This window comes from Camelus bactrianus, chromosome 31 (assembly GCF_048773025.1).
Source record: "Camelus bactrianus isolate YW-2024 breed Bactrian camel chromosome 31, ASM4877302v1, whole genome shotgun sequence".
Taxonomy (NCBI): Eukaryota; Metazoa; Chordata; class Mammalia; order Artiodactyla; family Camelidae; genus Camelus; species Camelus bactrianus.
Genome location: NC_133569.1, coordinates 14,866,279 through 14,893,146, shown reverse-complemented (window position 1 = coordinate 14,893,146; position 26,868 = coordinate 14,866,279). Strand labels below are relative to the sequence as shown.

Here is a 26,868-nt window from a genome sequence, read left to right as displayed (position 1 = left end):
TGGTCTGAAAGTTTGTGCTCCTTGCTAAAATTCCTATGTGGACGTCTTCACCCCCAAAGTGATGGTATTGGGAGCTGGGGCCTTTGGGGGTGATTAGGTTGTAAGGATGGAGTCTTCATGAATGGGATTTGGTTCCTTATAAAAGACTCAGCAGAACTGCCCGATCCCTCCAGCCACACGAGGACACAGCCTCCAGGAGGGGCTCTCACCGGACGCCGAGCCTGCTGGCACCGTGATCTCGGACGTCTCAGCCTCCAGGACAGTGAGAAATAAATGTCTGTTGTTTGAGTCCCCCTAGCCCAGTCTATGGGATTCTGTCATAGCACCTGAACGCACTAAGACACGTATCACTAAAAAAAGAAAAGTGTTGGGGGGTGGGGGGCTATGGAAGTTAAGCTGAATAGCTACTCCCCCGATCCTAAGTGATAAGTAATATTGAGCCCATTTTACAGATTTGGAAGCTACGGCTTATGGAAGGGGCAGTTAGCAGCTTGCTCATTCACGATCGTGATGTAAGTCCAGATGTATCAGCCTCTAAAAATCACACTTCTTCCAAACAGCTGGCTGCTGCCAACCAATACGTTCCATTTCTGTTTCCCGGCCTCTTTGCTGTGGCTGGGGGAGAGGACAGGGGTAGCTGGGTGCTGGGGCTTCAGACCCTGGGCCTCTTCTTTGCCGGCTCAGGGCTGGATGTTTGGACGTTCACTTTCCCCCAGAAGTGAGCAAGCTCTGAGGGTCTGGCCACCACTCAGAGGAGACTGACTTGAGGTCAGGGCGGTGTTTGTCCATTTATTATGACCAGATAGTGACAGGGTGCCTCGCTCTCAGTCAGCCACCGTCTACTGGCTCAGGAAGCTAAGTCAAGGTGCGAGCCAGCTTGCTACGCAGGAAGTCCATTCAAAGTGAAATTTGGGGTTTTTTAATGGATTTTTTAACTGTAAAAAAATACACATAATCTGTACCATCATAACTCATTTTTTTAAATATATGCAGAGGCAGCAGCACTCCTACAAGCCAACACAACATCCCAGGTTCCCATCCAACACAGCCAGACCGACGTTCCGTCCACGTAAAGCTGGTTAGTGGTGACCATGAGCCGGCACAGGGCTGGAAGATTTCAAGCCTTTACTTCTTGTATCTGCACTTTTATCTGCACTCCTGATTTTATAAAAGATGGTCCATCAACCCCATTCCCACCCAAATCTCCAGTAAACTTGGGTACAGTAGGGCTTCATGGGGATCCAAACATTCTTAATGAGGCTTTGAAGCATCTCGGCCCAGGACCAGCCGCTCACACAGCCCCAGCCCACAACCAATGAGTCAGAAAGGTCACTCCATCATGACTATTTTCAAATGCAGATGTCAATGGTATTAACTATGATCATGTTTTTTTGGTGCAATCATCACTACTATCCAATCTCCAGAACTTCTTCATCTTCAACGGAAGCTCTGTTCCCATTAAACATGGACTCCCCCTCCCCATTCCCAGGCCATGGCCACCATCATCCTTTCTGTCTCTATGAATCTGACTACTCCGGGAACCTCACATAAGAGGAATCATACATTTGTCCTTTGGTGACTGGCTTATATCATTTAACGTCATCAAGGTTGAATTTAGGAATTTTAAGAATCCTTTGCACAAAGCATTGCCTCCTGGTGAGTCTCCCATCTTTGCTGAGGGATTTCACTAGATAACCACCCACGAACCCATGCCGGCCTCTCCCCGTGGACCACGCATCCAGTGAAGCCGTGTCATGAGGACAGCCATCCTCCTCACTCCTGCACATGTCCAGAACTTGCTAAAGTCTCCAGATGTCCAGATTACTGTTCATGAACTCGTGAAGGAGAGCCACACAGGCCCCCTAATCGCATCAGGATTAAACACATCCCCAGCCACGCCAGGTGGCTCCCTCAGGGAAGGCACCCAGAATCAGCACCTGCCCCTGGCTCCAGAGGTTCTTGGTCACTTCTGCTGTAGAGCCGGCACCAGCTGACCTTATTCTAGTCTGCTGCCCACTTCCCCATCCACTCATCTACAAACCCCTCCCTTGATTTCTCCGAAATGAAGATGAGCTCTGGGTCCCTCCCCACGCTGCCTCACTCCAGAGGCCCCACCGCCGGCTCCCTGCCAGTGTCCATCTCCTGCGCTGGGGAAGACCCTCCGTCAGTCACTCCTTGAGGGTCAAAGCCACTCCCACCCACCTCCTGGCAGCCCAGCCGGCCAGGCAGCTCCACCCTGGCCTCCTGGGAGCTCAGGGCCCGGGATTGCATCACGCACACCTTTAGACTGTGAGTGCCACATGGGCAAGGACTCTGCTGTTTGTCTTGGCTACACCTTTTTCATTAATTCCCTGCTGTCCTCGTTTACGGCCCCATAAAACTACAGGATTAGAAAGAAATAAATAACCAATTGGCCGTTGGCGCTCCCTTTACAAGGGACAGGTTGGGAGGGTCCCACTTTCCAAGTTCAGAAGTGAAAATGTCACCTTTCACCTGAATAAGAAGAGGAACCCAGGAGGCCTTGTGGGGCTCAACAGGCTCCTCTCTGAGCCCAGCCCTGTCTGCTCCTGAAAAGACTTCCTCCCCAGGTGGAATCACCTTCAGGACCCCTCGGCATCTCCTGCTCGTCTCCCACCTTCCAGCTCCCGGCTGCCCTGTTACTCGGAGCTGCCCAGAGATGTCCCCATTCCCCCCGTGGCTTCACCGCCCACCGTTCTCCTCCCCAGATCCCAGACTGCCAAGGCCCTCCTCTCACCAAACCCCTTTCCTGCTTTCCCAAGGAATCCCCTCCACGCTTGGGGCCTCTCTCATCTTACTAGTGAATGATGGCAAATCAAACCAAGGGCCCTTCCCCATGAGCATCTTCCTTACCGCCTTCCAAGCACGGGGGCACTGAGGACCACCTGCCATCAGTTGTCCTGGCCGAGACCCTGAAAGAGCCAGGTGACAAACCTCACCACCTCCGTCCCTGCTGGAAGCCTTGCTTCCAATACACCTTCCCACCACTGCATTGTAGAAACCACTTGCCTTTCGTCTTCCTCTTCAGGCCACTTATAAAGAGTGAGGGAACCCCCCTTTCACAGACATTCAGACACACTGCCAGTGTCCCCTCCTATCTGGGCTGGGACACCGGCCTCCCAACGGCTCTCCCCGACTTCTCCTCGCTGCTACCAGAGTAACCTGAGCCAGGCAACCCCAGGAGCCCCCATGGCCCCATTCCCCAGAAACCCGGAGTGATTCCCTCTCTCACACGGAATGACACAATCAAAGCCCTGAACACTCTGACCCCAGGCACCCCTCCCAGAACTGCCTCCGTGACCTCAGTGTAAGTACCTGCTGCTCCGGCTGAGAGCACCCACTTATCCCTCCAAGGATGGGGATGGTCTTTCCTTCATTCAAGGGAATGTGGAATTAAGTAAGGGAGAATTTGGTTTCTCAAGAAGAGTTATCATACTGCGTCTGGGGATGGTCGGAGTGACCCAGGAGAGAAAGAACACATGAGTCAAAGGAGAGAGGGGAGGTCTATTGGAGCCACGCCCTGAGCATCAGGAAGGAATGGGGTCCAGTCCAGGGGAGAGAAGGGAGTGGCCTCCTATGACAGCCAGGACAGCACGGTCATGCCCAGGCAGGAAGGAGGGGCAGACAGGCTCAGAGACAGATGCAGGTGGCTTCTGTTTTCTCAGCAACATAAGAAGTTGAGACAGAGGAGGGGGTGGGGTTGGAGGTCCAGGGAATGAAATACAGGATGACATCAACTATGAACATACACATCCCTACATGTAGCTCTGTGTCCCTGTCTGACTGTCTACATTCCAGCCCCTCGCCCTCTACTGAGCCCAGAGAGGCTATGTCTGAACAAATGTTCTGTGGGGGTGGGCTGGGGGCTCCTGTTCTCTTCTTTGCATATGTTTATGTTTTCCAAAATTTAGCCAGAGAGTATGAGTTAATTTCATAGTTAAAATAGAATTTTTCACAATAAAAATAAAATGAATTACAAGCTGGTATCTGAAGTAGAACAAAATGGTCACCTTGGAAAACAAGTTAGGAGAGTCTGCACCAGAGTCGGCCCTGCAGGGAAAAGGCGGGTTCTGACCCAGATGTGGACAGAGGGGCTCGCCTCCTCCCAAGGGGAAAGGGCTGAGTAGCCACAAACCTCTCTCTCTCTCAGTATCTCTCTCTACACACCCCCCCCAGGGGGTGTAGGGCCACAGAGAGGACAGGATTCACGGGAATCCCATGCCCCTGGCTCTCCAAGACCAGCTCACGTCTCACATTCTGTCCAGCCCACACCATAAAGACCCTGAAATTGTTCACAAGTGCGGTCTTCGTACTGTGTGCCTCCCGGGAAGGCAAGAGGTCCCACAATTTAGAAAATTGTGGCCTTGTGAAGAAAGATGCCAGCATACCATTGAAATAAGGCCAAGAAGAAACAAAGGCCAAGAAGGAGCCTCAAATTTTGCCCATGGCTGCTGAGAGAGGGCAGTCCTGGCCTTCAAGGTTGTCACCATCTGGTCCCAGCATGTACACTGCAGTAAATGTCACAAAGCTATCTCACAGGAGGCCTCTCTCCACGCTGGGCCAATGCTCCAAGCCCCGCTTACCTTATAGACCAACAAGAATGGGTTAACAATTGCTGTACTCCCGAAACTAACATTGTAAATCAACTACACTTTAATAAAAAATAAAATTAAATTAAAAGAATGGGTTAAAACTAAGACAGGATGACACCGAAACACAGACAACAAAAGGAAAAATCAGTTGGACCATTTCAAACTTAGATGCACCCAAGGACACAGTCAACAGGGTGAAAAGGGGTCCTACAGAATGGCAGAAAATATTTGCAAATCATACATCTGACAAGGGGTTAATTTCCAGACTGCATCAAGAACTCGTGCAACTCAACAACATCAAAACCAAACAACCCCACTAAAAACGAGCCAAGGACTTGAAAAGATGGTTCTCCAAAGAGGCATGAAGGGCCAGTAAGTACAGGAAAGGTGTCCCACGTCACCAATCATTAGGGAAATGCCAGTAAAAACTAAGAAAGGGGAATAAATTTAGGCTGCATTGGGGGCGAGGAGAGGCGGACAGGCCCTGCAGTTCTGAAGCGCTTTATCCAGGAAACGTGAGGCGTCTGTTTCGTTGGGGTGTTTGAAGGATGAGATTAGACACTCTTCTTGCGAAGGGAGGCGAGGGTAGGGGACGGAGGGGGGAGGGAATTGGGGAGGACGTGCAGGTTCTCATTGGATGCTGGCCTGGGTGACACGGGGCCACCCCCGGGATCTTCACTCTGACCAGATCATTACTTGCACCTAAAAACCCAAGAGCGAGAGGAAAGGCACATCCCGGTTAGACAGGTGGAAAGTCTCAAGGGGACTGTGTTCGCTCAGCCCCCGGCCCGTGCAGGCGCAGGCGCAGTCCTCACCGCGCTCCCCGAGGACCAGCTCCGGATTGAGGGGGCGGGGCTTGGGGAGGCTTCCCAGCAGGTGAGAGGCAGAGCCTCGCCCAGGTCTCTGACTCCACCCCCCAGTGTCCACTCTCCACCCCCAGCCCTCTGACACCAACGGTCTTGAGAGGCCACCAAAATCTCAGCCACTTCCTCGCGTCTAGTTCAAGCCAGTCTCCCTCCTTCGACCCTCGTCACCTCTCTGCGCCAGTCCCCATCCCTATTTCTTTATTACCAAAACTCGGACTCCCTGCTCCAGCCCAGGCTCCCATCTCTCCTGACTGGTCCAGGTGTTCTTTTTTCTGCACAAGTTTGCTGCCCACGTGACCCAGCAGCTTCCCCTCTCTTTGAGTCTGTTCTTTCCCACCGGGGCCCTTGAACCTCACGGAGCAAGTGGGCCAGTTTTTAAGTCCCTCAAATCTTAAAGACTTCTCCCACCAAGCGAGATGGTACCTGCTGCTCTCCCCCGGGCTAGTCTAAACACCCATCTGAAGAAAAAGACATTTATTGCCTAGACAATCGGAGATAAGGAAAGATCGTCTGTCTGCCCAAATGGCTTGGGCTGGGCCTGAGTTGTGGCGTTGTCAGAGTGATTTTAGCACAGACCCTGCTAGACAGTAGGCTCTTACAAGCTCTAGATAAGGCCCTGGTCTTTATAAGGCTCGAGGAGTAGAAGGGAGGCGGGGAGTTGCATGAGAGTTGCCACTGTAGATAAGGAGTATATATATTTTGTTTAACCAGACCTGTCCTCCGGCTAGAAACTCCAATGAAGGAGCATCCATCAATTCCTTTTCTGATTTACACGAATCCCTGATTCCCCCGATAAGGAAAAGTGTAAGTCAACACGGCTCTGTTGTAATTGGGTGTTACCTGCCCAGATACCAGACTTTTTATCTCCAGATTCTTTTGCAGGCTCCCTTCAGCTTTATCTGCCTTGTAGGTGCGACCAAATTATCGTGTGTGTGTGTGTGTGTGTGTGTGTGTGTGTGTGTGTGTGTGTGTTCCCAGGGGCCCATTCATGAATATGCCCCAAAGAAATGCCCCGGAGAAATAGTGACTTGGAATCCAAAGAGGAAAAAGAGGGAGGTGGCAGGAAGATGATGGATTTTTTTAATACTCATACATAAGCCTCCCCGTATTGTCTGCTCTGTGGAGATCTCTGTAATCCATCACCCGTAACCCGGGGAAGCCAAAACCCAGGGCTGCCCTGATAAGAGACCGCCGCTGTGGTAAATCACCCCACACCTCTGGACTCAGTTTCTCCATCTATGAAAGGGAAAATTGTATCTACCACCACGTATCTGTCATGATAAATGAGCTGCATTACGCCAAGTGATCTTAAAACAGGAAGACTGGTGGATTAAATAAAGATTTACAAAGAATTATGTCCAAATGATCATTATGTATGATGTGCTTTGTGACGGGGAGGGATGATGCCTGGAAGGGGCCCCAGAGAGAACCTGCTTCCAGCGTCTCCATTTCCAGATGGAAAAAAAAGGGGGACACCCCCCCCCCTTTCCTCAGCTGGTCAGGTCAGTCGCCCAGGGAAGACAAGTTTGCACCACAAGTCACTGGTAGCTCAAAGTCCACCCTTCTACCCTGAAGAGTGACACTTGGAATTTTTAGCAACACAGAGAAGTAGCTGTGATAAAATGTTAAGGAACCCAGCAGAACACAAAATGGTGCACATCCAAGGCAGCACCTCTGTGGGGTGCGGCCCGGGAGACGCGGCGTTTCCAGATGAATGAAAGTAGTTGCGTTTGGAAGTGGGTTTTAGTTTAAAATTCATTCTGTCATGCTATTGCTTTGTTACTGGTCTCAACAAATTGTGACACTTTCTTTGCAAAAGTTTTTTTTATATACAGAAGTGTAAAAGAGCCCCCAGCCCTGACCCCCCAATCTCCTAATGCCATCATTCTCCCCGGGGAACTAGCTTTAAACCAGCAGTGTCTTTCCAGACCTTTCTGAGATACAAACCTGACCCTAAATGTTTGTACTGCTGTTTTGTTTTGTTTTGTTTTGTTTTCCATTGAAAAGGTGCCTCTCAGGTCTCACTACTCCACAACCAGGAACAACCTGTCCTGGGGAAACAGTGGGGTTGGGGTGGGGTGGGCTGCACTCCCCACCCACAGACCAGGAAAAATGTGACTGTGGGGCCAGGCGAGGACAGTTCATTCACCTTCTTAAGGGGAGACTTTACTCCCAGAAAAACACTGACTCAGCCTGGCTCCTCCTGGCTCGGCTCCTTCCCCTTCCAGCCCCAAAGCACCCAAGTGTGTTGGCCTGTGGACTCAGCCATCACCACCATCACCACCACCGCCACCAGCGCCATCACCACCGGCTGAGTCAGAGGCCAGCTTGAGGGAGGAAAGGGCTGAGACATCAGTGAATCAGTGTGCGTGAGTGACGAGAAAAACAAATCATAAAACAAGAACAGTGGGGACAGCAGGTGGGGCAGGCAGCACTCTGTCCAGCATATTATACACAGGTGGACAATATTCCTGGGAAATCCACCATCTTTCAGAATCCAGTTCAAACAGCATCTTCATGAAATATTTGCTTATCCTCAACTCTGGGGGCTCATAACATGCCAATCCAAACCTTGAAACAGGGTGTTTTCATAATGTGGTGCCCCCAAGGATAAGGACCCCCTAATCCCACGCCACCCCCACCCACAAACACCCCCATCCGTTGACCCCAAAACACTTGGTGCAGATTGTCCATATTTAGAGGTGCCACATTTAGCAAATGAAAACACAGGGTATCCAGTTAAATCTGAATTTCAGATAAACAACAAATCAGGTTTTAGTCTGAGTATATCCAGATATTGCACGGGACATACTTGGACTAAAATATGCTTGTTGTTTACCTGAAATTTAGATTTAACTGGGTATCCTGATTTTTTTCTGGTGCTATACTCTCCACTGTCCACATTAGTTGATAATTTTATCTGATAATTTTATTTGCCAACTCAGAGATGGAAGCTTCCTCAGGAATACTTGCTACAAATAACAAACAATCATTTTTGAAACTGCCAAAAATTCATTATAATCTTGACACTACCCACTTCTCCCAAAGCATCCAGTAAATTCTTGTCAAAATGTACATGCTCAAAATAATCACCAGATGTGTCATCGCCAAAAACAACCAGTGGAGAATTAACTGCATCCCCTTCCAGGTATTTTCCAACACAGGTAGATGACACAGGTAGGCAGATACATAGATCCACGTATCTATACATGTGTAGACAGAGGAAAAAGAGATACGTAGATATATAACTGATCTCTTTCTGCATCCTCTATATTCACTACACCTCACCAAAGTGAGCCTTTCAAAATATCTACCTGATCATGTAATTCTTCTGATTCAAACTCTTCAAAGAGTTCCTTTTTTTTTTTTTTTTTTCTCTCTAGAGATAAAACCCAGAATCCTTGCCAAGCCTATCTCTCCAGGCTCATCTTGATCCAACCCCTCCCCACCTTACTATGCTCTCCAGCCACACTGACCATCTTTCATCTTTCTTAATCCAATGAGCAAAAATGGTATCTCATTCATGTTTTAATGTGCATGTATATAAATTATTAGCGAAGCTTAACTTTCTTCACATGGAAACTGGTAATTTTTATTTTTTTGTGTGTGAAATGTCTTTCATATCTTTCACCTAATTTTCTGTTGAAGCTTTTTCTTGCTCTTATTGATTTGTAAGAGCTTTCTCTATATTAAAAATGTTGACCCAAGGTGGGAGGGTGTAACTCAGTGGTAGAGCACATGCTTAGCATGGAGGAGGTCCTGCGTTCAAGCCCCAGTATGTCCTCTAAAAATAAGTAAACCTAATTATTTCCCCCTTGCCAAAATAAAATAATTAAATAATACAATAATAAATAAAAAATTCTTTTTAATGTTGACCCTTTTCCGACAGGTAAGTCGAAAATAACTTCTTCCTATGTCTCATAGGAATATTCTGCCACACAGAGTTTTTAATTTTTATGTATTTAAACCTATAAATACTTTCCTTTATAGTTTCTACCTTTGATGTCATGTGTAATATGGACTTTCTTACCCTGAGAGTATATAAATGTTCAGTACATTTTTTTCTACAATTTTTGTGGTTTTATTTTTTTAATTTTTTAATTATACATTTGATCCAACTAAAATTTATTTATGTGTACAGTATGCAATAACTGTTGTCATTATACTTTGTTTACAAATGTTCAAACACAGGGTGGACACACAGAGTCAATCAGAGCCTGGCCCTGAGGCCTCTTGTCTTCATACTGTCCTCACCTCTGCTCACGCTGCAGGGATGTCAGGTAATCCTACAGTCAGTGAGCTCTTCTGAAGACTCAGGCCCAAATAAAGTGCCCATCCCGATCAGTAGTTAGTCACCTGGGGGCCTCCTGGTCCAAAAGTAATGTCACCACAATGGGGGAGCCATCTGCCAAGCAGGGCACAGCCATGAGCTCCTGGGCCTGGAGGGTTCCTGGCCAGCCAGCCAACACTTAATAGGTAGCTGTCCACGGATCTCCCGCCAGGACACAGGTAGGCACAGGTAGCGAGAATAGGGTCACTGGGCTGAATGCAAGTTTCCTTGTCCACCCACAGCTGATAATATGAATAATACTTATTTATTTGCTTATGTGCCAGGCAGCACATTGATTTCCATCTCATCCAACCTCCACGGGAACCCCATGAGATAAGAATTATCATTACACCCATTTTACAGATTTGAAAACTGAGGCCAAAAGAGTCACATTAATTTTGCTCGCACAGGAGTAAGACATGCAATTTCTGGAGGCAGTCTCTTGGTCATACGTTCCATGTCGAAAATCCCAGAGACAGGACAGTCTTCAGCAGCATGTCAGAATTTCTGAGTTATCGGGTGAAGGGGGAGGGGCTGGTGGTGAGAAAGACCCTCACTTTCTACCTTCCACAGTTCTTTTAATTTTAGCTGTGAATATGCAACACTTTGATAATAAAAACTAATAAAAATTGTGTGTGTGTCTGTGTGTGTGTGTGTGTGTGTGTGTGTGTGTATCTGAAGACAGGACGGCAGACTTGAAGCGGGTGTTCCTCTGAAAGTCTCCCCGGCCCTCCCCTGGGGCGGGCTCTGAGAGGTTTTCAGAGAGTTCTGGCCGGTTTTGTCAGTAGTTACATCATCTTCATCATCTCTGGGGTTTACCCTCTCACTGAATAGGACAAAGACGGGAGTGTACCTGAAAAAGCCCTTTGCGGGGCCAGCCCACTAAGGAGCAGCTGGCAGATGGCTTCCCTACCTCTCCCCTCACCTGGTTCCTGGGCTCCTCTCAGCGACCCCCGACCCCTGCCCAGTGAGCGCCCAAGGGCTCCCAGCCCTCCCAGGACAGGCTGGAGCTGGCCTGGGCTGGATCAACTCATCCCCAAGCTAGGCCTCAGGATGATGGAGTTTCAGGTTCCCCAAAATATGCAGAACGTCTGGAAAGTTTGAAACCACAGGGGACAAAAATGGGCTTCCCTCCACCTCACAAAACAGTTCAAAAATACAGAGAGAAACAAAAATATATGAAGTTTCCTGAATGCTCCCATGGTCATTTTTCCTTCTTAAATTTCTGCACACAAACATGTGCCATCCACAACTTATACTGTCCTTGACACTGCTGGCCCCTGACTTGTGGTCACGTGGAGAAGACGAAGACAGGAAGATGGAGCTGAAGTTCAGAGCTTCTGCCTGGAGAGAGCCCCAGCTGGAGTTCCTGCGTGTTTCTGCCCCAGCTCTTTGCGCCTTCAGGGGAGGGAGACCTTCTCTCTGCATTTCAGATCAGAACTCCACCAAGGGGTGGAAAAAACGGGGTGGCAGCTCCTCCAAAAATAAAACACAGACTGGCCTGCGTGATCCAGGATTTCTGCATCTGGGGATGTACCCCCGAGAGAGCTGAAAGCAGGAAGAAGAGATGTTTGCCCACCTGAGTTCACAGCAGCGTCACTCGCAGCAGCCAGGATGGCCACCCACGGAGGATGGGTACACAAGTGTGAGTTAACGTGCGATGGAATACTACTCAGTCGCCAAAAGGAAGGCTACGCCATGGAGGAGCCACGAAGACCCTGTGCCAAGTGAAATAAGCCAGGCACAAAGGGACAAATACCGCAGATTCCACTTTTATGTGGTGCTCCTAATCGTCAAGTTCACAGAGACAGGAAGTAGCACGTTGGGCGCCGGGGCTGCAGGGAGGACAGAACGGGGAGTTGCTACTTAATGGGGTTGGAGTTTCAGTCCAGGAAGACGACGTTCTGGAGCTGGATGGTGGTGACAGCTATGCAGCAGTGTGAATACACTTTGTGTCGCTGAACTGAATGCTTAAAAATAAAGAGGGTAAATTTTACGTTATGTATTTTTACCACAATAATGTTTTCAACTCCATGAAGGGAAGCTACCAGGGAGCAGGCAGTCCTCAGGTGGGACTAAGGCCCCTGGAGAAAGCAGGCGTGGCCCGGTTTCCGCATGTACCGCTCGTTCTCTGACTCAACCCACGCCTTAGGAATTTTAATGATCTGACACCACAGGGAGTTTTACACTAAAATCTTCCTGTGGCATAGTTTCTACAAGTTATTTGGCAGGGGAAGAGTGTAAAGACAGATAACCATAACAGGCACCTTATTTATCACTTCCAAAAATATTCATAACTAAAAATTCTCAGAAGGAAAAAATACTCATTTTCCCGTTTCTCCTAGGCTTTCATCTATCTAGTACATTTTCTGGTACACATTTACTCTCGGATTTCTGGCGATTCATTTACCTTTTCTGTTTTGGGTTCCTGGCCTAGTTTTGGAAATAAGTAACAATGTGTGCATTCTTTCCTTTCCTTGCAAAGACTGTTGGAAGAATCTGGAAACTGGGAAGAGGGAAATATGTTCAAATATAAAGGCATTGTGTTTACTCTTATGATGATTAAGAACTGCCTTTGGGAGATACTGACTGCGCGGGTGAGACTTACCCTATACGATGCCAAGCGTGACAGGAGAGAATCCCGCAGCGGGCCAATCAAGAGCAATCCAGGCCACTTGGGTCCTCAAATCACGCCACACCCGCTGCCTCCTGTTTCTTTTGGGGTTCCTGGCACAGCCCCACAATCCTGGGTCATTTGGGGGGCATGGAAGTGTAGTGGGCAGTAGAGCTGAGTGTCCATGCAATGCAAAGTGCTGAGCTCCCCAACACCAGGAGCATTCAAGCAGCGCACGGATAACCACCTCACAGGGAACTCCTGCTTCGGGCAGGAGACAGGTATTCTGGGGTCTCTCCCAGCTCTAAAACTCCATTGACTTCTTTCTTTTTATTGAAGTAGAGTTGATTTGCTATGTTGTGTTAGTTTCAGGTCTACAGCCATCAATTTCTTTATTACTGGATTGGGAATCAACTGATTGGCTCCATCCCCTTCCTTGTTGTGTGACTGGACTCTCTGAGCTCAATTTTCTCAATTATCTCTTATTAATCTACCTCCCTGCTCCTGTCCTGAGGAGCCTGGGAAACACTACGTGAGCAAGTGCTTTGCAAACCTGAGATACTAGGAAGAATAGTATTGCTGGTATTATTATTCCCACCCTCAGGGGATGACTGCAGGGCCCTAGCAGATACTGCACGGCAGCCTCCCCTCTCGTCAAAAGGGCAGGACCAGTGTCTGAGAGCGACTTGGGGTGAAGAAGCCACACTCTGTGAAGTCAGCATTTTTTCCCACAAATGTGACTCCTTAAGTTTCTTTCCTGTTGATCTCAGGTCCTTCCAAGTGACCTTTCAGAAGCATCTCTGGAAACTTGTGAACACTGACTTTTTTTTTTAATGTCCAACCAGGGCTTCACTCCCCAGCAGTGTTTCCTTTCCCTTGTACACATACCAAAAAAAAAAGTCTTGCTGAATTAATGAACCACTTCTCTTATCTATTTTTCCTGTTATCTAATTCCGAGGGGAAAGCTGGGAGCTCTGAGGGAGCTGGGAGACAGCTCACAACGCCTCCCTCCGCCTGGAGTCCCTGGGACTGAGCCGTCCCTGAGAGTCCGCCTCCCTCCAGGTTGCGAGGAGCTGCAGGGACCTGGCTCGGGTGAGTCCCCTCCTGGCATTCCTGGTGACCCCTCCATCAGGGCAGGAGGGAGATGCACTGAGGGAGCTGGGGAGACCGGCAGGAGGGCCAGGAGCTGGGGGGCTGGAGGTGGAGGGGAGGGCAGCGCACTGAACACCAAACGGTGGGGAGGGGAGAAGGGCCCTGGGGGGAGAAAGGGAAGGGAAAGGACCAGCCAGTGTGGACTCAGGGTGTGCAGAGGATCTGTGCCCTGGGGGACCGGAAGAAGGATGAGATTCTTTGCAGGCCAAGCCACCGAGGCAGGCCCTCCTCCACTTTCTCTCTCTGGTTCATGCTCTCTGTTTCTCTTTCTTACAATCGGGTGACACTGTAGTTTCTCTGTTTCCTGGTTCAGCTTCCCACTCAAACCGGTCCAGTCGGAAATTGATGCGGATGGGCAGTCTCTCAAAACAAACAAGCAGACAAATAATATCCATCCCACGAAAAAATCAAATGGTTTGACCAGGTGCCCCGGGCCCTCTTGCCTTTCCTGGCTCACAACACACCCAGGTCGCCTGGCTTTCCCCTGGGGTCCCTGCTGCAGATGCTCTGTCTTGGGAACACTCCCTGGTATGCTTTCGGGGGCAGAAAAATCTCACTGGCGGTTTTGTTTTGTTTTGTTTTGTTTTGTTTTTTGGTTGGCTTCATTGGTGAGTTAGTGACTAGGCCTGACAGCCCCCAGGATCTGCTACTTTTCTCTGCCTATTCACAGGCCAAGGGTCAGCCAGGCTTGGTGTTGGGTTGGATTTTTCGTTAATTCTGGAGCCAAACACGTGATGGGAAGGGAGGGGGAGGCGGGTCTTGCAGGTGTACCGCAGCAACGGCGGCTCTCTTCCCCAGCCCACGTCGCGCTGTGAAGAGCTTGGTTGCATGTAATTTTGCAAACAGTTCAGAAGTACCTCTGCTCCCGATAAATCCACAGCTTGGGCAAATGAACTTTGAATCTTCTTTGTAGCTGAAAAAAGGGTTGAGTCCAAAAGAAAAGGAGATACAGAGGGAAAGAAAGAGGGGCAGCTTTGAGAGACTGTGGGAAGAGACCGAGGCGGCCCCGAGTTCAGAGTGAAGCAATACTTAAACAAGAAGGCTCTGGGAGGGTTTGAAACCCAGTACGTTGTCTGAGCTTTCTCCTCGCGCAAAGGTTGAAACCAGACAATGGCGTATTGTAACTCTGTAGCCTTAGGAGAACTAAGCAAGTGCTCATCTGGAATTGGGTAGGATTTAGTGCAAGTTCTCTTGGTGTCTGAGACTTACTACAAATATTAGCTGTGCAGAGCAGAGGATGGAAACTTGTTCCTTCGGGTCTGTTTCCCTCTCGCCGGCTTCCTGTGGGGTGATTCAAAAGATGTCTCAAAACTCACCCTCATCTGCCTTACTTATCCGTCCCCTCCCCATTCCCCCCACCCCCAGGGCTTATATTTTCATTCCTCCGCGTGTTCTTCAAAGTTGAGGGAATCTGAGAGGTCTTTAGCTGGGCAACATCAGGGAAGTACCTCTCAGAACTGAAGGAAGACCTTACTGTGAAAGACGACTAGAACCTCATGATTTATCATCACAAAATTGGTTTGGTTTTTTTTTTAGTAGTAGCAATGTGTTGTGTTTTGTTTGTTTGTTTGTTTGTTTCTGTTAGTCTTACTTGAATAAATCAGCCTAGAGTAAAAGGCTATTTCAAAGTTTCATTTTATGAACACTTTTTTTTACAGTACTCATTAGAGTTTATTTTTAGGCAAATAGACATTTCCTCTTTCTTCTAAAAAATTTGTCTCTGAAAATGATTTTGCATTTGCGAACTCAATTGGCAGGAGGGGGGAATCTCAGACAGTTTTGTGTGGTTGGTACTGAGGAAATATTAGTAAGTTGCTCTTTATCCGTGTTCTATTTCTCAAGCCCAATAAAATATCCATTTCAAATGACTTTCTAATGCCTTGTTATATTTGCCAAGTGATTTATGGGACGGAAAATTATAGTTCAGCATGTGTAAGTCCAGAGATGTTTTAGGGCTGGGGACAGCAGAGAGGAGGGGGTTTAGGGCTGGGGCAGACCGAAGAAATTCAAGCTATCAATCTCCAGCTGTCTAAATACAGCGCCAAGTTGGGAGTGGAGACAATTATCCGAATAATTCGGGGGCGGGGTGGGGGGAGACACTTTCACCTGAATCATCTAGATAAAGGGGCGACACGGGAAAATGTCCGTGGCCCAGAAGGCCCTATCTAGGCTTCCTCCACGATCACGCGAATTTGGCAGATTTTTCTCTAGGTTCTAGGAGCAGAGTTGGGGATGGGAAAGGAAAGAGAGGTTTCTAGAAAAGCTTAAAGGGAGCTCCCGCCGCGCCACCGGGAGAGGGGGGCCTGCGCCGCGGGACGCCCCCCGCGGGGCCTGATAAAGCCCCGAAGCCGATCTAAGGTCAATAAACCAGGCGGCGTCAGGCTCCGGCGGAGGGTCGGAAAGGACAGGGGCGGGAGGGGAAGAGAGCGATCTTAAGGCTGTCTGCAAAAGGAAAAGGAACGGAGGGCCGAGGAGGTCCCAGCCCGGGCGCCGGCGGCGGGGACGCGGGGCCGAGCCTGGGCCCCGGGGCGGGGCGCGCATCCCGCGGGAGGGAGCAGAGCGGAGCGGGCGGGCTGGGTGGGGTCCCCGCTGCGCGGCCCGAGGGAGTGACGGCGACCTTGACAGTGTCCTGGTCCGGGGCGAACGAACAGTCCTAACTCCACCGAGAGTTTGAAGAAGAGAACGAAAAGTTATTTTAAAAAAAATTAAGGAACGGAGGAGGGGGGAGATGGAGACTCTCAAATGATAAGAACATTCAATAAAACTTCTGGGATCCCTCAAACAGCCAGACAATTGTCCCCAAATAAGAAAAACTAAGAAAGGGATGACAGTATTAATTATTAGCAATCATTTTAAATCCCTTTTGTATGGCGCTTAAAAGTTTACAAATTCCTTTTACATAGAGGTCTTGTTCCTCCCACTCCTCGCCTGGCGAGAAGAAAAGACTGGGAGAAGTTACGCTGCCCAAAGTTGCAGCACGTCTCCGGGGTCCCCCGCAAAGGGGCTCGAGTCCGCTGATAAATGACTCCTCACCAGAGACAGCTTCCCAGGAGAGAACCCGGGTGAGAAGTAAGCAGCCCCGCAGAAAACCGGTGCACTGAAGCCTGGAGGAGCGCTTTGGGGCTGTTTAGCATCCCGAGTCGGGTCCTTCCAGCTGAGCAGTCTAGTGCAAAGCTCGAGCGTGGGTGGGGGACCAGGTGGTGGTGGGAAGGGGGCTCCTCAAAGGATCGCTGCTGGCGCACACGACACCGGCACCCCAGAACAGGCGGATCTTTGCAAATATACACCATTGCCCTGGAGTTCTTTCCTCTCTCCCTCGCCCTGCCCCCGAGGCCGCCAAGCTCCCTCTTATTTCTATTCCTGGCGGGGCCGACGCTGGATGGGTTTGAATGCATTTCAACTACTATGGCGCCACGTAGGCCAGGTCACCTCGGATGGGAGTCGCGCCCGAGTCTCCAGGTTTGCGTCCCCGGCCCCAGAATCCCGGCGCAAACCAACGTCCTGAGCGCGGGGCTGATGGGGAGGGAAGCCTAGGCCGCAGACAGCGAGGTCTGGGCGCTGTCAGTCGTGCCACCTCGGGCCTGGGCCTGGTGCTGATCAGAACGCGACTCGGATCGCTCTCTGCGCGGAAGACCCCTTTGGGGAGCTCAGAGCCCGTGGGATGATGGACGCACTGATGGCAAGGTGGGGCAGGGTTGAAGGGAGTAAAAGGTGGGCTCTGCGTGCCCCTCTCCGTGTGCAGAGCACTGGCGGCCCCCGGACCCACTGGCCCTGACCCCCCCCCCATGGTCTGGGCAGCGGGGAGTGTAGTGAAGCCCTGTGCCCTGGGATCTGCGCGACGTGAAGTCCCTAAACAAGACAAGAATCACAGTGGAGTTTCATCAAAACAGTTATTCTTACACATACACACTCACACTCACACCATCCCAGTTAGGCTGTTCTGCATCTCAGTATCCCCGTGCGGAGAGCCCCTTCCCGCAGAGTCGAGGTCGCAGCGAACCTTCGCAGACTCCAATCCGAAAGGCGTGGGATCAGTCCTTTCCTGGACCAAGTTTAGAGGGTCATCGAGGGGATGAGTGGCACTCCGGGCTTGCAGCCTTAGTGGCCACGGACACCGGATTCAGGGAGTCTCCCTTAGCGTGGCTCCAAGAGGCTTAGTGTTTGAGGCTCGTCCACCCGCGCACAGGTTGGAGGTAGAGATTTCGCGCAGCTTCTGGGCTTGGGGATTATAAAGGAGCATGGATTCCCAGGCCTCACGCTGAGGCTCTGGGGCAGGGGACTGTCTTTTAATCACTTCTCGGACCCCAAACTCGACTGTTCCCCAGCAAGCCTCCTCCTTGTCTTGGAAAAGCTCCTGGCAGACCCTTCCAAGACCACACGTCGCTAAGCGCGGGTGTAGTAGCTTCAATCCCCGCGCAGATGCCAGCACCAGGGGGCCGATGTCCAGGTGCCCGCGTGGCGTTGGCAGGGGTCTGGCGTTGGGGGTGGGGTGGGGGATTGGAATGGCTGCGGCTTTTTCTTTAGGTATTGAAAGGTGTTTTCTTCCTCATCCACCTCCCCTAGCCGTTCTTAATGGATTTTCTTTATTCCTTTGGTAGCGTCTTCTTAACTAACACGCTACCCCTTTAGATTTTCCTCTGCGTCTGGCTTGCTCTTTACTCATCCCAACCCAGGACCCTTACCCCTCATAATAAATTGGTTTTTATTAACTTGGTTTTACAGTTTACACTCAAAAGTTATCTGAGGATGTGTTGTTGGATGAATCAGAAACCTTCCTGTTGGCGAATTATTTTAATCTCTGAATGTTAAACTGCACGGTAACTGTTTTGCCTGCCCTTAAGGAATTTCTTAAATTTCCGCCTCTGAATAAACAGCATCTGACAAAATTATTTTCCAGCTGCTACATGGGTGTCTAACAAGATTGATTCACTCAAAATCATGATGCAGGGTTATTGTTTTTTTTTTTTTTTATGTTGTGGAAGCATTTAATACTGAGCCAGATGATTTGTCCTGCCACACCATTTATTATGGCTTTCCACTAACTCCTCAGATTCAGCCGGAAATTGACATGGTATAAATAGATAACTTTCAGTTGTTCGTCAGCTAAGATTTTATTTGCTTTCTGTTATATCAGACTAGTTCTCATGTAATGATGATAGAACAATCAGTCTCTCCTTGCAGAGAAATCATTATTTTGAGCATTTATTATTTCTTTTCTGTGGAACTTGTTGTTAGAGCATACATGGAAATTTTGTTTCCTATAATACTGCTTTCGGAAAATGAATGGAGAAAAAAATTAGCTCATAAGGAAAATAAAATTTGTTAATATTTCTTTCTTTGAGAAACTTTTAAAAAGAAACTTTTCTTTAAGGAACAAGATCATTCATTTTGCAGTATATACAAATATCGAATCATTATATTGTATACCTGAAACGAATGTTATGTCAATTATTCCTCAATTGAAAAAAATAATCTTTTTTAAAACGAGAGAAACAAAATTAGTAACAGATAAAAAAAATTCGACTATGGGAAATTCAGAACGGAGTTCAGAAAGTTAACTATGTCCCTCTGCAATGATTCAGGAACAACAAAAATCAGGAATGGTTCTACCCTACTGGTCAGATGTAGTAGTCCCTGTTTATGCAAAAGCATCTCTCTGGTATTAATGGGGGTGGGGGTGGGGGCGGCTGTTCAAAGTGTTCCTGGCTCCTGAAAAGTTGACAAGCAGATGCTATGAGTCCTAGAACTACTCCCTAAAATTCAGCAGATAGTAGCTACTGACCACATCAGATACCTTAAATGCTATAGGAGAAGGGGCAGGATTTAGGGTTCAGGGCAAGTCCTGTGATGAGGTGCTAAGAGGAAACAGCCTGGGCGCCCCAGGATTTGTCAGCTCTCCCGAGCCCTCTAGGGCTGCCCAGGCTTGGCGCGAGGCTGCCTCAAAGCTCTCAGCGTGGTGGCCGCTCGGGTTTGCTCCAGCTGCGATAACGGAGGGGCTCACTATCTAATCTGGACAGCAGCATGAACAATCCATTAGACCTCGGCATTTATCCGGGGCGGGGGAGGAGGGAGGGACGGGGGCTGGCGTGCCCCACCCGGGCCCGGGAGGCGCTGAGCGGGCCTGTAGGCGGGGGTGGGGTGGGGGTGGGGGACTAATGAAACAGAGTTTTGTGTAGAATCACACTTACCACTGCGTGGTATGCTTACTGATGCTGGTGAATTATCATTCTACCATTGTCGGCACAAGGGCGAATTAGGGTCCTTTTGGGTTGGAGTATCACATTTTCTTTTAAGAAGTTCAATATATATTTTACATCGTCTCATTTGAACAACACACCAATTGAAGGGCGCCGGAAGATTCCAATTTTCACCAGTAGTCCTTAGGACTTGGGAGACTTAACCATCCACCCATTCTTTCATTCATTCATTCGGCAAACATTTACAAAGCTTTTCTCCGCCGGCATTGTGCCTTGTACTGACAGGTTAAATTATTTGCGCAAGATGAGGACTACGCTGGCGACGGGGGCGGGACCCTAAATCAACTATTCCAGCCTGGTGACTGCTCACTTCTTTCCCCCAAGACATACAAATCGGAGACGTTGGGAGTTGCAAGGGCCTCCGAGGTTATCTGGTCCAGCCTTCCATTCAATGCAGGAATCCCCTCCCCAGAAGGCCGGCCAAGAGGAGGCTGGCCTGGGCTTCCCGCTTGAACCTGGCTCAGTGGGCTGGCAAGTCTTTCCCTGGGAGAATTCGGTCTCTGCCTGCCCACACCTAAGCTCAGGATGCTAAGCCCCTCATGCTGCTGTGACCCCCAGAGACCCCGCTAACTCATCTGGGCCACCTCCCCTTCAGACTTCCCCTGGGAATGGAATTTCCAGGTACAGAAAGGTGCTGTGGACCTTAGTCAAGCTGGCCTTCCTCGCCTGCCCTTAGGGGATATCTGCTGCCAGGTCAGAGTACAGGCAGTAACCAAAGGACCTCCAAGGCCTGGATTCTGGTCCCAACACAGCCACCTACAAGCTGGGTGACCCGGAGCAAGTTACTCCCCTTCTATTTCCGGCATTTTCTAGAAATAAGATGCACGACTGTGCTTCCCCGTAGTTAAGGACACCACCTTCTTTGAAGATGAAATTCCCCTGTGTTAACAATCTGAGATTACTCTTATTTGCTGTTTAAAAACTTGAAAGCTACAAAAGGCAACTTCTGGGCAATAAGCTCATCACAAAGAATATTCTGGCAACTCCCAGAACTTTGCTTTCCCAGTAATGGCAATTTACCCCAATGAAATAATCAGAGATTTACAAGATGCTTTACTTAGCACGACTTATGGGGGTTTGATAAGGACACTTCAAATATTTATTTGTTTTAGTAAAAAATAGAAAATAATGTAAATGCTGAACAATAGAAATTTATAGAAACCGTCATGTAGTCATCAAATTGTTTCCTACAGCGTGAAACTGGCAGGGATTAGGGTGGAGAGAGGGAGACAGAGAGAGCACCAGTGTTCTCCATGGTTCTTTCTGGGTGATGCAGTTAAGGATAGATTGTGCTTTCCTTGTTAGACTTACCTGTATTTTCCAAATGAACTACAATGAGTTCCTTCTTTTGAAATTAGAAATTAGAAAAAGAAATATTTTGAGAGGGGTGGGGGTGATTTATCAAATTTATCAAATCCAAGATTGCTTCCTAAGATCTCATGACTCTGTGCTTATAACAAATGCATTCATTTTAAGGAATTCAGCTTTAAAGTCCCCCAAATTCAATGGACTCAAAAACAGTCCTGAACTCCAGAGACACTGACGTTTGGTGGGAGTGATTTTTCCACAAAGAGATTCCCCTTCCCCCTTTGGAAAATGTTTTCACAGCCATCAGATTGTCTCAGAACTCCACTTGCAACCTTGAGTGTTTCTGAAATTGAAAACAATAATCTTAGTTTTTGTAACTTTTTCTTCCTCTCAAAACTCCCTTTGCTGGCAGAAAGATGTGGCGGAATGTAAGGCCAGGTGCTGGTCCAGCTGCAAATAAAAGCTGATTATTCTGACCTCAGCAGAAGAGGAGGGGGACTTGGGCAGGGGAGGGACCACGGACCTTTAGTGGTGGCCAAAAAGCTGGAGAGGGCGTACAGAAGGGAAGGGAAGACCTTCATGAAAGGGAGAAAGCTAACTACTGAGAACGGGACTGAGGACCAAATGAATTATGAGATGAATATTAATGAATGTCAATCGCCATCTTTGAAACAGAAATAGATTTCATTTGTAGAGAAATAGTAGCAGTTTATAAAAGATGAAGGCTGCCTTCCTCCCACTTTATACCTGGAGTGTGGAATGGGTTTGGAGGGAGGGTGGTAACACAAAGAAAGAGAAACAAAATCCCACCAAAGACTTAGGGAACCTTCCAAAGATCTTGTACTGAGATTTTTTTAATTTAATGTAACACATTTGGTCAACAGAAGATAAAAGTAGCATTGAGCTAAAAACCAGTTTCATTGATTCTAATTAGCAAATAAACATTGAGCAATTAAAAAATATTGTAGTCTGAGTACAGTAAGGGATATAGACTTAAAATACCACTCCTATCCTCTCTCTCTAAGCTCTGCACTTTTTTTTTTAACTTTGCGGTCAGCGGTTGGTTGGTTGGTTGTTTGATTGGTTGGTGGTAAAGAAATACGGATAGAATTTTGGTAGAACAGGAGAATTTGAGTTTTTGTAGACCCGGAGGCAGTTTCCCTCTGCCCTTCCCCATTTACAAGGGGAGCAGGGCCCAGTCAGTCACCACGTTTCTCTTCATGGCACATTTGCCACCCCCCTGCCCTGTGCAGCATGGTGGTAGGTAATGTCTTGAAGAATGATCTCACAGGAGCATGTGCTAGACATCTCTGCTGACCAAGCTCTCCACAGCCAAAATCCTCAGCAGACAACTGCACTTGTCTCTGAGGGGAACAAACCCAAAGCCATGGGCAGACCACATGTATCCTTGACAAGGCCAGGAGGCATCCCAAAGCAAGCGTATGAGAAGTGAGGACAACCAGTGCTGAGAAGGGTGCCTAATTCCAAAGCCTTCTCCTGACTAAAAAGTGCTTTATTTCCTACTAGCTAGCAGTTCCTAGGTCTGTGGGCCAGTACATACTGGCTGGTTTTCTCATCATGTTTAATGTTCCCCAAAATGTCTCATCAGGGTGGAATTGTCTTCAACACACATATCCTCAGTGCTGAACCTTTATTAATTTAAAAATAATGTCCATGTGTAATCAAAATAGAATTAGAGAGGTCGAACAATCCTTCCCTTGGCCCTGCTACAAACTAATTAACCAGTCACTTGATCAATCACCTCGTCTGTAAATTGGGGACAAGGAATAACGTTTATCAGAGTGCTTTCACATACATATCATATTTGATACTCACATTTGATTGCTCTCTGGGGCAGTCAGTGTGGATATTATTAGAGTATTTATGCCCGTTTTATAGATGAGGAAACTGAGACTTGGAGATGTTGCACTGCCAAAGGTCAAGCCACTAATAAGTAACAGAATAAAACTCAAAATGCCTCCTCTAACTAGTAAGCACTGTCTCCGCCACCCTCCAGGAACACGCCAAGGATTCCTGAGATGGTCTATACGAACTGATTTGTAATTGCTCTAATAGGTTTTATCAGGATCCCTTAATTTACTCATCTGAAAATCTTGAGATCAAGGAATGACAGAGCTGCAAGGCTCTTAAAGCTGATCTAAGCCCCCTCAACCTTTCATTTTGCAGGTGAGGCCCAGGGAGGTTAAGTGATTTGCCAAAGGTCACCCCACGAGTTAGTGGGAAATGACCAGTGTCATTTTAAAAAATTAGTTAAAACAATTGCCTACCAAGCCCATTTTTATGGCTTATTTTAAGCAGGTTAATAAGTATACCAGGCGCAGCTTTAAACCCAACTGAGTAATGCTGACACCAGTTTATAGATTCGACAGATAAGTAGCAATAAGGAATTATTCATCTCTCATTTATCATCCAGCCTCTTCAAGGTGCACGTTATAAAGTGAAGCAAATAGCAGTTTAAGAGCCCCCACACATGTGAGATCAAAACAGTGAAAATAAAGTGGTTTACAGAGCCATACACTTATAAGGTGGCTGGGCCCCCAGGTCTCCTGATATGTGAAAAAAAGAAAGAAAGATGTGCATTTCACAAATAGTCACTTTCCTTATGCAGAACGCCATATTTGGCCTCCAGATTTATTCCACCATGAATTCATTCTTTTGAGTGTGTATTGAGCACCTACTGTGTGCAGGGCACTGTGGGTGATTTGGAGAATGGTTAAGTACTCTTCCAGCCAGCAAGGACTCTTGAAGCTTAATGAAGTGACAAAATCAAGCAAGGGTGCGCACGCGCGCGCACACACACACACACACACACTTGAACCTCGCAGAGTTAGTGTAAAGGGAGTGTGTGCGTGGGAACAGAGTTGAAGGCGGCTGCCTGCCTGCGCGGGCAGCCACAGCAAGGAGCTCACTGAGGAGGCGGCCTGGCCTCATTCTTGTCCCCAACATGTCTTTATCATGAAAACGAGGCTGGGAAACATCACAGGCAGGGGAGAAAAAGAGACAATACATTGACGGCTCCAATTAAGAGCCAAATCCAAAAATCTCATTTCCTGCATTTCACTACATGTTGAATACAAACAAACTGGTGGAAGGACGGGAGGGGGACTGACAGGGTGAGGGCAGCAGTTAGGATATTTGTAACAGGCGCTGAAAATGACTAACATCAACGGTTGATTGACTTTTTGGGAAGTGAGCTCTAATGAATTCTCATGTGTTATTCAGAAGGGCTGGTTTATTTTATTATTATTGCTTTTAAAAAATCAACCCCTGTTTTCCCAATGGTGAACCCGAGGCCCAAAGTTCAATGTCAATAACAGGGCAGTCACAAATTCATAGTGACATCAGCTCTCAGCTGCTGGGACAAAAGACTCTGTGAGGCTCCCCTAGGAACCCAACGTTCATAAAGTTGAAGCATTTTCCAAGATATTTATTCAAAAGCCTTTACTTTGAGATGGGGAAAACCAAAGCTTGGAGAGTCCAAGTGACAAAGAGTGGCCTTTAAGTTTATATGAAATTATAAGTGAATGTGTGTTCTACGAATAATTACATTGGACACGGGGCATCAACGTGGACACAGGATCACCCCGGGAAACAATGAGGGTCAGTACAAGGCCCAAGCCCAGAACCCTGTCCATCAGCCCTCTCCTCCCCCTACACAACTGTGCCGCCTTATTTTCTTTATTTTGAAGCCTGGAATATTTATAAGTCCACAGGGGAGCTGAAAGGTATTGTCTAGAAGTGTATTATGTACCTTGTGTACCGAGGGCCCCTTTTGGCTTGGTTTATCCCCTACCTAGGAGGGACATAGAATGCTTATAGTTTTGAATGTCTATGACTCTTCCAGACCCTGGACCACAGCCTCCAGCCCCCCACCTACCCCCATCAGGGCTGAGTCAGGTCGCTGCAAAGGGCGAGGGCAGCAGCGCAGACCAGGTTCCCTGGCTCCCCCAGCGCTCAGTGTGCCTTATCGCTAATCCTCTCGCCCTGGCGATTGCAGAGGGGTGAGGAAAGCTTGGCCTTGGGATTCAGATTTATAGAGGGGAGATAGCAGTTGCTACAGCAGCATATTGAATCTGAAGAACAAGGTATGGCCAGGTCTTCAGGCACCTACTCCTGGGCCTGCCATTAGATAGCTGTGTGGCTCTGGTTAAGTCTGCAGCCCATGCTGGGTCCACGTTGTCTCATCTACTAAATAAGTGGATTTGGACCAGAATCCCCAAGGCCCCTTGCAACTCCAGCTCTCCATATCAGCCCCAGTGTTAGAGAGAGGACAAAGGTACCTGGGGCCACGGTCATCCCCCCAGTAGGGGGACTAGGGCTAAGGTGCTGGTGAGGCGTCACATGGCGTCTTTGGCACGTCTGTGTTTGCACAGTGGAAGGGACCACGGCACATGTGTTTCGGCCGCATCCCTGATACTACATCTTCAGTCGTAAAGGACAGACTGAAACTGTGCAAGGACAAGCTGAAAACTCCACTTTTCTGAATTCAACTCAACTAACTTTTTTAAACATCGACTACATGTTAGAAACTACAGAAAATGTAAACCTATCAAACAAGATTTCTGCCCTTAAGAAGACTGAGACCTACTACAGAGCCCGGGGAACTATATTCATTTTCTTGTAATAACGTATAATGGGAAAGAATCTGAAAATATAAGTATGTATGTGAGTTTGTATATGTACAACTGAATCTCTTTGCTGTACACCTGAAACTAACATTGTAGATCAACTACATTTCAATTTAAAAGAACTAAAAACAGAAAGACTGAAATTTGGGAGAGAGGGCTATGTAGACAGGCAGAAAGGCGGAGAGATTAAAGTGAAATACAATGTATTAAAGCCTGTGGAAAAGATGGGGGACAGGAATTGATTCTGGGAGTTAAAGTTTAAAATTTTTTTAATTAAAGCAGAATATATAAGAAAAAAAAGCCCTTGGCTTTTTGCTTTTATATCTGTCATGGTAACAATGCTTTGCTCATAGTGGCAGTATTTGGGTTCTAGAATCAAACGCCTTACCTCTAAATCTTGGCTCTGCCACCTATTAAGCAGTGCAAGTCACTTAATAGCTCTGTGCCTCAGTTGCTTAGTCTGTGAAATGGGGGGCTAGAGTGATTGTGTAGATAAATGAGATAATCCATGCAACGTACTTGGCTCTGTGTCTGGCTATAGAGTTAGAGTGAATGCCCAGGGGCAGCTGTTACTGAATAAACGTTTGCCTATGAACTGAATGAAGTGAAGTTTTATCTGCAATCCGAGCGTTTTATCATATACAAGCAGAAGGGCCTCAAGTTTTGGGTTCTTCACTGAACACACTCATCATCTGTGGCTAAGACTGAGTTCAGATGTAGGCATCTGATACTCCCACCCTGCCACTGTGCTGGACCAGCAATGAGCCCCTTGTTATAGGACCTTCTGAGGCACAAAATGGCATGGTTTGGTTATACCCATTTGGGGAGCTTTAAAGTCACAAAACATTGGTGTAGGAAAGTGTCCAGTCTCTTCCTCTTACAGACAGGAAACAGAAGCGCAGAGAAGTTAAGGAATTTGCCTGTGGTGATGCCACTCACCGGGTGGCAGAGTCAGGACTAGAATTCAAGACTCTTGACTCCCAGATCAGTGAGCTTCCAACACGACCCCTGCTCCCTAGATCCCGATCCTGGGCCTGAGCTGCCTTCCACAGTGAGTCTCTTGGGCCACACCTACCTGGGAC

General features: G+C 48.0%; 1 protein-coding gene and 1 pseudogene across 1 annotated transcript in view; one reads left to right on the top strand and one right to left on the bottom strand.

The window, feature by feature from the left end:
* Positions 1 to 1,079: 1,079 nt before the first annotated feature.
* On the bottom strand, positions 1,080 to 1,271 carry LOC105083372 (ATP synthase F(0) complex subunit j, mitochondrial pseudogene; annotated as a pseudogene).
* Positions 1,272 to 13,354: 12,083 nt separating this feature from the next.
* GATA4 (GATA binding protein 4) overlaps positions 13,355 to 26,868 on the top strand; it is a 73,171-nt gene continuing 59,657 nt past the window's right edge. Inside the window, exon 1 of the mRNA XM_074355527.1 lies at positions 13,355 to 13,512. The gene's annotated coding sequence lies outside the window, so the exon portion shown is untranslated. The remainder of the gene's footprint in view (positions 13,513 to 26,868) is intronic.